The sequence below is a fragment of the Apodemus sylvaticus genome, chromosome 1, assembly GCF_947179515.1.
Source record: "Apodemus sylvaticus chromosome 1, mApoSyl1.1, whole genome shotgun sequence".
NCBI classification, from domain to species: Eukaryota; Metazoa; Chordata; class Mammalia; order Rodentia; family Muridae; genus Apodemus; species Apodemus sylvaticus.
Genome location: NC_067472.1, coordinates 180,599,730 through 180,612,265, shown reverse-complemented (window position 1 = coordinate 180,612,265; position 12,536 = coordinate 180,599,730). Strand labels below are relative to the sequence as shown.

The window sequence follows — 12,536 nt, the reverse complement described above, 5'->3', positions numbered from 1 at the left end:
TTGTTTCCTGAGACCATTTGCTTGTAAAATTGTCTTCCAGCCTTTTACTCTAAGGTAGTGTTTGTCTTTGACCCTGAGGTGTGTTTCCTGTAAGCAGCAAAATGTAGGGTCCTGTTTACGTATCCATTCAGTTAGTCTGTGTCTTTTTATTGGGGCATTAAGTCCATTGATGTTAAGAGATATTAAGGAATAGTGATTGTTACTTCCTATCATTTTTGACGTTATTTTTTAAATTTGAATGCTTAACTTCTTTTGGGTTTGATGAAAGGTTACTATCTTGCTTTTTCCAGGGTGAAGTTTCCCTCCTTGTATTGGTGTTGTCCTCCTGTTATCCTTTTTAGGGCCGGGTTTGTGGATAGATATTGGGTAAACTTGGTTTTGTCATGAAATATCTTAGTTTCTCCATCTATGGTGATTGCGAGTTTTGCTGGATATAGTAGTTTTGGTTGGCATTTGTGTTCTCTTAGAGTCTGCATGAGATCTGCCCAGGACCTTCTAGCCTTCATAGTCTCAGGTGAAAAGTCTGCTGTGATTCTGATAGGTCTTCCTTTATATGTTACTTGGCCTTTTTCTCTTACTGCCTTTAGTATTCTTTCTTTGTTTAGAACATTTGGTGTTTTGATTATTATGTGACGGGAAGTATTTCTGTTCTGGTCCAGTCTGTTTGGAGTTCTGTAGGCTTCTTGTATATTCATGGGCATCTCTCTCTTTAGGTTAGGGAAGTTTTCTTCCATAATTTTATTGAAGATATTTGCTGGCCCTTTAAGTTGTAAATCTTCACTCTCATCTATGCCTATAATCCTTAGGTTTGGTCTTCTCATTGTGTCCTGGATTTCCTGGATATTTTGGGTTACAAGCTTTTTGCATTTTGCATTTTCTTTAACTGTTGAGTCCATGGTTTCTATGGAATCTTCAGCATCTGAGATTCTTTCTTCTATCTCTTGTATTCTGTTGTTGATATTTGTATCTCTGTCCCCTGATTTCTTCCCAAGGCTTTCTATCTCCAAAGTTGTCTCCCTTTGAGTTTTCTTAGTTGTTTCTACTTCTGATTTTAGATCCTGAATGGTTTTGCTTAGCTCCTTCACTTGCATGTTTGTGTTTTCCTGTAATTCTTTAAGAGATTTTTGTGTTTTCTCTTTCATGAGCTCAGCCTGTTGACCAAAGTTCTCCTGTATTTCTTTAAGAGATTTTTGTGTTTCGTCTTTCATGACCTCAGCCTGTTGAGCAAAGTTCTCCTGTATTTCTTTAAGTGTTTTTTGCATTTCCTCCTTGTTGGCTTTTGTATTCTCCTGGATTTCTTTCAATGATTTTTGTGTTTCCCTTGCAAGGGCTTCTACCTTTTGATCCATTGTCTCCTGAATTTCTTTATGTATGACCTTCATGTGTTCCTGTACCAGCATCATGACCAGTGATTTTAAATCTAAATCTTGTTTTACTGGTGTGATGGGGTATCCAGGACATGTTGGTAGAGGAGAATTGGGTTCAGATGTTGCCATATTGCCTTGATTTCTGTTAGTGACGTTCCTGCGTTTGCCTTTTGCCATCTAGATCTCACTGGTGTTAGTTTATCTTGTCAGTGCTGGACTCACCAGTGCAAGCTGCCCCTTCCCAGTTGGCCTCTGGTGCACAGCTTACCTCCTGCACTGCTTGTAGACAGTGTGCTGCTGCCCAGGCTGTTCAGATCCCAAAGCAGGCACCCGAAGGCTCCCGCTGGGGCCCGCTGGATTCACTGGAGCACACTGACTTCTCCCAGCTGGCCGCCCGGAAGCCCAGCTAGCCACTTGCAGGACTTGGAGATGTAATGCTGCCGCCCAGACTGATCTGGATCCGGAAGCGGAGAGAGTAGAGCTAAGGGCTTCTGCCTGGGGCCTTGCCCCAGATTGTGTCTGTGGAGCAGATGGAGCCCGTGTGCACTCCCAGGGAGTGCCGACGGTGTATGCTACTGTGACCTCCCCTGAGTTCCGCTCACTCCGCTGGGCAGCCGATCTGCCAACCGGGCTATCGCACACAAGGTTAGCCTGGCCGCCCAGTCCCTGAGTCCAGGCAAAAGCCTGGGAGGCCAAGGTCCGAGCAAAGTTCCCCTACGGCTTTGACTGTTAATTGGGTTTGCCAGGTGACTAGGATGGCGGGCGTGTGCGCCCGCGCTCCCTGAAAGCGCCGGGAGAGTCTGCTTTGCTAACAATCGCCTGGGCGGGTTGACTCACAGATGGCCCACCAAGCCGCCCAGTTCTTGGGGTCAGTCCTGTGCCTTTTGGGGCCTGGACCCCCGCTTTGTTAGCCTTAGGCTATGCCTGTTACAGGTCTGCCCGCCTGAGCTCTCTGTCGTCCTGCAGGCAAAATGGCGGCGGCGCGCTCGCAGGCCTGGGCAAAAAACCTCCTGGTTGGGTTGGCACCCCGATGGCCCCCCGACCCGCCCAGGGCCTGGGTGCAGGCCAACGCCCGTCGGGCTCAGACCACCGCGGTGTTGGCCTCGGATTATGTTTGTGTACCTCAGTCTGTCCGATTCCTGGAGTACGGAACCAAGATGGATCCTCCTCTCCTGACTGGTGGGAGGCCGAGTTCTGAAGTGGCCTCCGTGCAGGAAAGGCGCCGCACAACTGCAGCTGCTTGCTGTCCGGCTGGTCAGCGAAGGTCAGTGGTCGTGGGCGCAGGGCCTAACTGGTCCCTGTGACGCCTTGGTTCCACTGCTGATGGCCCTTCAGCTGGAGCAGCCACTGCTGCCGCTCAGGTCTTACTTCTAATGGTCTGATTGAGAGGCCTTTTGACCCTCTCCCTTTGACCATCACATGAATTGTGACCTTAAGATCACTAAGAACAGGACTAGGCTGAGCCAGGTTTTTGACCAAGATCTTATTGTCTTGCCAAAATACACACCTTTCCATGACACAAACACACAGTACCAGGGAGTTCTAAGATGTGTCCTGGAAGGGGTCTTGAGGGGCTCAGACACAGGCCCCTCCCTGCCCACTGAGCAGATCAGGACAGGGATAAAAGAACACAAAGATAGGAGGGAGCACCTGCTGCCATTACCATGAAGCTCGCTGATGCTCTGGTGCTCCTCGGGGCTGCCCTGCTCCTGACTTCAGGGGAGGTGGGTATTACTGTGTGGGGGCCAGGGATGCAGGCTCTCCAGGCTCTCACTACCTCTATCCCCAGGGCAGTGCTGATGCCTGACTTTCAAGGGAGGGTGACCTTGCTTTTGTCTTCCAGATTGTGGCCTTTGCCCAGTTATAGATAGAAAAGTTGAACTATTTTTTCGAGGGACCTTGGAAGACTATCTAAAGCATGTGAAAGCATACAGTAATAATCCTGTCTTACTGGAAGAGGCTGAAAGGATGAAGAACTGTGTCTATAGCAAGTTGACAAGTAAATAAGACACACATAACCAATGTCATCGTGAGACTCTGGGTCTGACTAGGGGTGGGGCTTATGCTCCTCCCCACCTCTGAAGCTTCTCTGTGAATACAGAAATGTGACACACCTGATTGAGGATGGCAGGAGGATGGGGCAGGAAGGGACTCTCAGGCTGCCTGAATGGGGCCGGGCTGCTCAGCTCAGACAAGCCACACTAGATCCCAGCTCAAGTGTGGCCTCTATCAGTCTTCCTGACACTGCCTCCCAAGTCTAGCTGCACAAGCTTGGGGCCAGGCACCCTTCCCCAGCCTGGGTCTTTTATCCTGACCTTTCAAGCCTACCATGCCAGTCCCAAAACAGTCTTCTGTTTTGCTGTTCTCTGTACCTCCAAGGCCACTGTGTGGATGCCAAGCCTGGGGCATTCGAAGATAGAATTAAAGTGAACCCATGTTGTCCCTAGAACTGGTAGGACAAGTCACTGGCTCAGCTGCAGAACTCTGAGGGTCATCATCACCATGAGACAAGGGTCAGTTCCCTGTGGGGCCCCAGCAACCCACAGGCTCACATGGAGCACTGTCAGCTCCTCCCCTTTCTGTCCCACAGGTGCCTATGGTGTCGCACAAGGGGCCTTCTCCCATCTGGCTGGATTGGAGGCTCTTTACAGAGCTAGTCTCAACAGGTTGGGGACTAGGCTCCCTGGTCGTGGTGAGACACAATAGAAATTGCAAACAGGCTGCAGGTCCTTCCAGGAGGTTTCTCGGTGCATGGTCAGTGGGGCATGAGTTCTCCTTTACCTCTGAGGCCTCATTTGGCTTTCTCTTTGCAGGAAAGAATTAAAGTCAGCCCCTCTTGTTGATGGGAACCTCTTTGCTCTCAAGGAAGACTCAAGGAAGCCAATTGCCTGCTCACCTGCAGAGATGCAGCAAACGCCACCCCTTCCCCAAGGTGTCTAAAAACAGGAATCCAACAATAAAAGCCTTGCAATTCACATGGGAGCCTGGAGTTTAAGATCTCAGACTAGGTCTGATTGGGTTGAAGGATACAGCAGGGACAACCAGGGGGACTTTAAAGTGCCACTTCTCAATTGCCGTGCTGCCAAAATGCCCTGCAGAATGCATTAGAAAATGCTGAAACCATATTCACTGCACCTCAGTGTCTGTCACTCTCCTGGGACAGGGTCCACAGGGTACATACGTGACCTACTAGATTGAACTCCCCAGAACATGGAACTGAGTAGGATGAGGGACACCAAGGGTCTGCTGAAGACCACACAGGCTCTAAACAGCAGACTCTGCCCCTGCTCCCCAGTGTTGGGACATGAGCCAGTTGTGCAGTGTGTGCATGTGTCTGTGCATTGGTGGTTGTCTTGGCTTCTGTGCCCCCATCTAGAAGACAAAAATAAAATTATCTACAAGGCTGTCGTGAGGCTTCTCACCCATCACAGTAAACAGAAGTTCAGCCTTGAAATGAGTGTGGAACCTGTCCAGAACCAGACATCACTTCATCCTAATGTCAGCTACCTAATTCTGAACCCAGTTACTTCCCCCCTGGGTCTTACACGGAATGGGACCCAGGGTGCTAGGGCTTTAGGACGTGTCCTGTGGCTCTGCTCTGAGGACATGACAGGAAGTACTGTACCACACCAGTCAGCAAACAGTTGCCCTGTGGCCAGTCCTAAGACCACGTACCTTACTGCTCCATCAATGAGCCACGTCCTCACATGGATCCCAGGCTTCACACCACCAGGCATACCCAGAAGAATACAGATAGGTTCCTCAGGATGCAGAGGCTTATGGAAGGCCCAGCGGGGGCAGGCTCTCTCATTACAGAGCATGCGCTAAAAAGAGTAAAGTGTATTATTCTTTTTCCTAAGGCTGTGATAAAATAACAAGCTGAGTATTTATAAAGAACAACGTATCATATTGAAGGCTCCAGGTCCACAGTATAGCAGCCTCACTTTTTAACCTCTGTTGAGGACCCGCTCACCAGCACGGAGTCAGAAAATAGCATGAGTCATGTGGCCATGTCAGTGTGTGTGTGGTCTCCAGCCTAAAGTACCCGGGGCCTTATTCACCCAGTCTATAGGATTTGTCCCTTCCTAGAACAACACCCCAGAGACTTAATCATCCTGCTTCCTCATGACACCATCTGTAATGTTACCACACTGGGGACTAAATTTCCAGCACAGGAACTGTGTATACAAGGAAACCAGATTCAAACCAAACAGCACAGGAGGAGGCCATCTTGCATAGACTGAGGCCTGATGTCTGTGAACCAGGCCTCCACCTCACCAGTGTCTAGCCACAGCTTGCTTCTGAAGGGGGGGCCTCCTGCCTCTCTGGGACCTAGGGGTGGTCTAGGGACTGTCAAGTTGATGTGACTTAACTCTCCTCACTACACATGTGGGACCTGGAGGCTTGCTTCTTTCTACAGATTAAAAAAAAAGAATGTCTCCATCTGTTGCATAGCTTAGCTCCTGCTGGCCTGGGACTTAATCAACACACTACAAAAACTAAGAATCCTGAGCTTCCCAGGAGATTGGCGACAGATGGGTTAGGTAGGCCTGGTCTTAAGCAGATAGTGTCCCAGTCCCCCATGAGCCTGCCAGTGTCATATGTGAGAGCACAAAGTCTGAGTAGGACATGAGTGACAGTTTATGCTCCCTAGAATACAGCTGCCCACCCCTGCCCACACACACACAGTTCTTTGGGGACTTGCTCCAGAGTGACATAAGCCACTGTGCCTTCAAGGACTTAGTTTCTTTCTCCAGCCTGTAGAGTCAGAGCCACCAGGGACCAGAAGGAGTCAGTATTATATGACCTCCCAGATCTTTCTCTGTCTGACATCCAAGCCAACACACTGAGCTCCCCACAGGCTGTGCAGGATGCTCCAGTGTCCCAGCTTCATGAGCTGTCACCCATGCTAGGGTAAGTGGTAGTGTTGCAGCTGTCTTTGAGTCAGTTATGCTCCAGTCAGTAACGCCGGGAAAACTCACTGGGTCACCCCGTGGACTTCTATGGAATCCATCCTTTCACTACTGACTCCCTATCTACAGTGAATAAAGACTTGTTTACGTCTTCCTGGGAGTAGTGTCACACAACAGCCAGTGAGATGGCTTGGTGGGTAAAAAGGTCCTTCCCACCCAGCCTGACCTACAGCCTGAATCCCACCCCCAGGATCCCTGTGGTGGAAGGAGAGACCTGACGCCCACACTCTCTTGAGCTTCCACGCAGCTCCCTACCATGCACAGACTCCTCTGCATACGCACATGTTCAATTCCAGTGCTTGGGAGACAGAGCCAGGCAGACCTCTAAAAGTTCAAGGCCAGCCTAGTCCTTTCCACCTGGCTTCAAGGGTTCCAGCTTGGTGATGACAGACCAGGACAGAGTCTCCCATTTGGAACTTGTGGGGGCACCTCAGTGGTCCCTGGCTCGTAGGCTCCTCTGAATGGCTCCCACGTGTCCTTTCTGACGAGTTCAAGGGCCTTTAAGTGGGCTAAGAGGGTTTAGGAAAAAGAAACATCAGGGTCAAAAATCCCTCCTGTCTCTGCCAAAGGGGTCGGTCCCCCATGGTGGAGCTCAAATGGTGTGAGTTTTAATTTCCCTGGGGTGTTCCTTACTCAGGACTGGGTAAAAGGAAGGAGGACTGTCCAATCTTTCCCGCCAGTCTCCAAGGCTAATTTTGTCGAGGTCTCTTTTAATGTTCTGTTCATCCTTTCTACCTCTCCTGAACTCTGGGGTCTATAAGGACAATGTAATGTCCAATCAATCCCCAGTTGTGCGTCCAGTCCCTGACTTACATGGGCAACGAAGGCAGGGCCATTGTCTGATCCAATTACCTTAAGGATGCCGAATCTTGGAAATTTTTCTTCTAATATCTTCTTCGCCACCACGTTGGTCATCTCCCTTTTCCTGGGGAAGGCCTCCACCCATCCTCAAAAGATATCTATGAAAACTAACAAGTATCTGTTACCATATTTTGCTGGTTTGACTTCTGTGATGTCAACTTCCCAGTATACTCCTGGCCTATCTCCCTGTAGGTGCTTACCAGGTATGCCTATATGACGTGCAGCATTGGTTAAAGCACAAGCTTTACAATTTTGTACTACCTCTTTAACAATATCTGAGGGGCCCATGACATGATAGTCGGAGTGGAGTATAAGGTCTTTTAATTTCTTAGCTCCCAAGTGGGTCAATTGATGTAGATTGGTGACATAGTGTTGTCCCTCTTTTCAGGGTAAGATAGATTTCCCATCTTCTGTCTCTGCTACTCCGTAGGAGGTATAGTTATGTACTATTTTTAATCTTTCCATCTGATGGTGATCCTCAGGAGTGTATCTGAAACTGGTCTCTCTGATGTCATAATAGTTTTTTGACTCTTTGGCCCCTTGATTGGTTATAAGGATCATAGTCCCTTGGGCCACTTGTTTGGCCACCATGTCAGCCATCTGATTTCCTCTGGCAATGGCATCTTGGCCCTTTTGGTGGCCAGGGCAATGTATAATGGCCAATTTTTTTGGTAGATGTATGCCTCTAGTAAACTCAGGATTTCTTCTTTGTTTTTATTATATGCAAGTACACCTTAGCTGTGTTTAGACACCAGATATCTTTATGGATGGTTGTGAGCCACCATGTGGGTGCTGGGATTTGAAATCGTGACCTTTAGAAGAACAGTCAGGCCTCTTAACCCCTGAGCCTTCTCTCCAGACCCCTCTTCCTTATTTTTAATGTCCTTTCCCACTGACATGAGTAGCCCCCTCTGTTTGTAAATTGCCCCATGTATGTGTGCGGTGGCGAAAGCATACCTGCTGTCCCTGTAGATGTTGACAGACTTCCCTTCTTCCAATCTCAAGGCTTGGGTTAGTGCAATCAGTTCTGCCTTCTGAGTCAATGTTCCTTCAGGCAAGCTACTGGCCCAGATGGCCTGTTTTCCCTCCATCACCTCTGCCCCAGCTTTTCAACCATGAAGCTGCTGCCATCTGTATACCAATTAAGGGACCTGGCCAGGACAGGTTTGTGAGTTCCTTCTGCATTCCGGTTTCTTCTGCCAGGATGTCCATACATTTGTGTATAGGCATGGATTTGTCTGCCTCAGGTAGTAAGATAGCAGGTTTGAGGATAGCCGGTGGGGCAAAAGTCACTAGCTCAGTTAACAGCAGGCTTTGATAGTGAGTCATGCGGGCATTCATCATCCACCAGTCGGGGGCTGTCTGATGATACTTTCTAGGGTGTGGGCTGCTATTACAGTCACCTGGTGTCCTAAGGTCAGTTTGTCAGCATCCTTGAGCAGTAGGGTTGCAGCAGCGATGGCTTTCAGGCAAGATGGCCATCCACTGGCTACAGGGTCAAGAACCCTCGTGCAATTCCTGCTCTCTCATCCAAGTAGACGGTGAAAGTCTTAGTTAAGTCAGGCAAGGCCAAGACTGGTGCACTGAGTAAAGCCTTTTTTATTTCTATGAAAGCTTTCTGGTGCTCAGGGGTCCATGAAAAAGCCCCAGTTTCTTTGGTGAGAGGGTAAAGGGGTGCTGCTGAGGTGGCAAATCCTGGAATCCATAATCTACAGAAACCTGCAGTGCCCAGGAATTCTCTCCCTGGCTTTGGGGATCTGGGTCACAGTTCTCTTCCTAGCTTCTGTCAACCATCGCTTCTCCTCCTTAAGAGTGTATCCCAAGTAAGTGACTTCTGTTCGGCATATCTGGGCTTTTTTATCCAAAGCTCGGTACCCCAACTCACCCAACTCGGTCAGCAGTTACTCAGTCCACCGTGTACACTCCTGTTCATTATCAGCAGCTAAAATCAAATTTTCAACGTACTGCAGCAAAGTTATTTGGGGGTTCTCTGATCTGAACAGAGCCAAATCTCGATGGAGGGCTTTGTCGAAGAGAGTTGGGGAGTCCTTGGACCCTTGAGGCAGTCGTGTCCAAGTTCATTGTCCAACATGTCCCAACTTTGAGTCTCTCCATTCAAAAGCCAAAATCGCCTGACTCGTGGGGTGCAGCTTCAGGCAGAAAAATGCATCTTTTAGGTCAAGAACAATATACTATTTTCTGTCAGGAGGAAGAGAGCTGAGCAAGTTGTAAGGGTTAGGGACAGTAGGATGGATGTACTGCACCCTCTTATTAACTTCTCTCAGATCTTGCACTGGCCGGTAATCGTTGGTACTGGGCTGCTTGACAGACAATAGAGGAGTGTTCCAGGGAGATGGGCAGGGTATTAGGATACCTAGTTGCAGGAGCCTCTGGATGTGAGGTCTGGTGCCCTCCCGAGCCTCTTTACTCATACGATACTGCCACACCCCAATTGGAACTGCATCAGTCTTTAAGTTAACGATGATGGGGTGTACTCGTTTTGCTTCCTGCACACCTCCCATCTCTGCCCATGCTTTAGGGAACTTTTTCTGCCGTGTTTCCTCAAGTGTCTCAGTCACAGGGACTTGGGGCTCATGTAATCTATATTCTTCTTCTAGCTTTACGGCCAGGGCCATAGATGTGGGAGTCTGCCAATCGACTCTTGCTCCTTCCAAGGAGAAACATATTTTAGCCTTTAGTTTGGTTAGTAAATCTCTCCCTAGTAGTGACATGGGACATTCTGGTATGAGAAGAAAAGAGTGGGTTACTTGACACTTTCCTGGGTACACCTTCCTGTTGGTAGACCATGAATATGGTTTTTGAACAGTGGCCCCAATTACTATAGTCTTTTTCTCCTTTAATTGTCCTAGAGGCTTATTTAAGACAGAAAATTCTGTACCGGTGTCAACTAGAAAATCCATAGGGGTCCCCTCCACTTTTAGGGTTACCCTAGGCTCAGTGAGGGGATCCAAGGCCCGTCTCCCCTATTCATCTTTTTCCATGGTGAGAACCCTGGGTGCCTTATGTTTCTTCTTTGGGCAGTCCCTTGCCCAATGTCCATGCTCTCTACAAAAAGCACATTGGTTTTTATTTAAAGGTTGACGTGGGAGTCCTCCAGGGTTCCAGGGTCTTCTCGACCCTGAGCTGCCCAGGTACCCTGACTGTCTAGTTTCTCCTTTTCTCTGTTAGCTTCCCTGTCACCTACAACTGCGGCCAGAATCTTATTCAGATTTCTTTCTTGTCTACGGTCCCGCCTGTCCTCTCTCTCTTCAGCTTCCTTCTTTTCCCTCTCTCTCATCTCCTCCTCATTCTCTCTCTTATAATATACTTTTCCTGCCTTTTTAACCATGTCCCATAAAGATAGGGTTTTCAGGCCTTCTAGACATTGCAACTTCTTTCTGATATCAGAGGCAGACTGCCAGATAAAAGCCATGGTTAATGCTGCCGGCTGACCCTCAGAATTAGGGTCAAAAGGACTATAACACCTGTAAGCCTCTATAAGCCATTCTTAAAACACAGAGGGAGGCTCCTTTTCCCCCTGAAAAACTTCCCTTCCCTTAGCCAGACTGGTGAAGCATCGGCCTGCCCCCTGGAAACCTGCCACCAGAGCCTGGTGGTAGACCATCAGTTGCTCCTTACCTGCAGCTGTATTGAAATTCCACTCAGGATGATTCAGGGGGAAGCTCTCATCTATCATATTCTGGAGCTGAATTGGTGGGCCGTTTGGTCCAGGCACATTTTTTCGTGCCTCCAAACGTATTCTTTCCATTTTTTCAGTGGTGAAGGGAACCTGTAAATGCTGTTGGCAGTCATCCCAGATTGGTTGGTGTGAGAACATGAGGGATTCCACCAGACCTGTAAGGCTAGAGGGATTTTCTGAAAAAGAATCATGATTTGCTTTCCAATTATATAAATCGGCCAAGGAGAAAGGCCAATATTGGAGTTGGCCACTGTATACACACAGAGGCAACACTGTAGTGGAGTCGGGTCCTTTGGGGCTCTGAGCACATCGTCTTCAGGTCCCAACCACCGACCCCTTGGAAGTGGCTGTAGCCCCTGCAGTGCTGGCCCCTCTGTAGTGGCTGATCTCTCTCCTGGGGCTGCAACCCCCCTATGTGCCTGGTCCCTCTGCCGCCCCTTCAGCACTACCCTGTTGAGGATTCTGAGGAGGCATGGGGAGGGAGGAGGGGTGAAACATCAAGCCATTCTAAATTCCCCTCGATCTTGGGATAGATCTGGCGAGGAGCTGAGAGATAAATTTGGTTTGGCGGGTCGGGCTCTGACATTTTTGTTTCTCGCTCTCTGTTCCAAGTTATGAAGTGCCAGGACTCGGAAGCCTGGCTTGTTTTTCTGACTCCAAGGCCTTAACAAAAATGGAGGATCCTATGCTAGGTCTTCCCAGACCACACTTGGCCAGGGTGAGACCCTGGTCCTTCCTGCAACACTATGTTCTTGATGGCAGAAATTACAGTCAGGTCAAGTGTTCCCTCGGGTGGCCAGTCGACATTATACATCGGCGACTCTGAAGAACAAAACATTCTCCATCCTTTCTTCTTAACTTCTACAGACAGATTGTGTGCCCTATTTCTAATTTTTGTCCAGTTGTCGAGAGTCTGACCAAGACGGGTACTGATAGTCTGTCCCATCGTCCAAGTCACACAGAACACAAACAGAACACAGAGAAAATCCAAACACAACACACAGAAAAACCGCAGCCAGTGCCAGCTTCCTGTGGGACTTTCAACAGACTGCCAAAAGGACGCAAAATATTTCCTCCACAGGAGTGACTCGGGGTCCAAGTCGGCACACACATGGGAGATTTCCAAGCATCGTCAGAATTCCCACAGACCTGCCAGGACATCTCCCAAGGTCGTTATCTCCAGTTGGTTATCCTCTGACACGTCTGTCCGATAACACTCCCATTCATCCTGGACAGGGAGTTCGTTACTCTCCATGAGCACAGATGACTGTAAACAAAAAGTTTCAGGTATCCTGGCCACCAGACAAGGACAGACAAGGGCATAGACAAAGACGGAATCTTACCTCCAAGGGGGGTCTCTGAGAATCTGGGTTAGTCGTCACTTCCTGGCCAATACACCAAATGAAAGGCCCCAAAGAAGGGGACCCCCAGCCTCGGGAAAAGGCGATGCCCCCAGAAATTCACGAGAGACCTCCTCGATGCAAACACACGAGGTTTATTGGGGAATACAGTGCAGCACTAGGGCCAAACCTCATAACCCACACAAGCTCAGAAGAGATCGACCATGAGCTGCCCTGGTCGAGGGTTTTTAAAGGAAAAAAAACACAAAGAAACGGGGAGATTTGACAATGCATT

The 12,536-nt window shown here is 48.8% G+C and overlaps 1 pseudogene; it reads right to left on the bottom strand.

The window, feature by feature from the left end:
• The window catches only part of LOC127695783 (uncharacterized), a 74,354-nt pseudogene extending 62,198 nt beyond the window's left edge, over positions 1 to 12,156 (bottom strand).
• Positions 12,157 to 12,536: the final 380 nt, after the last annotated feature.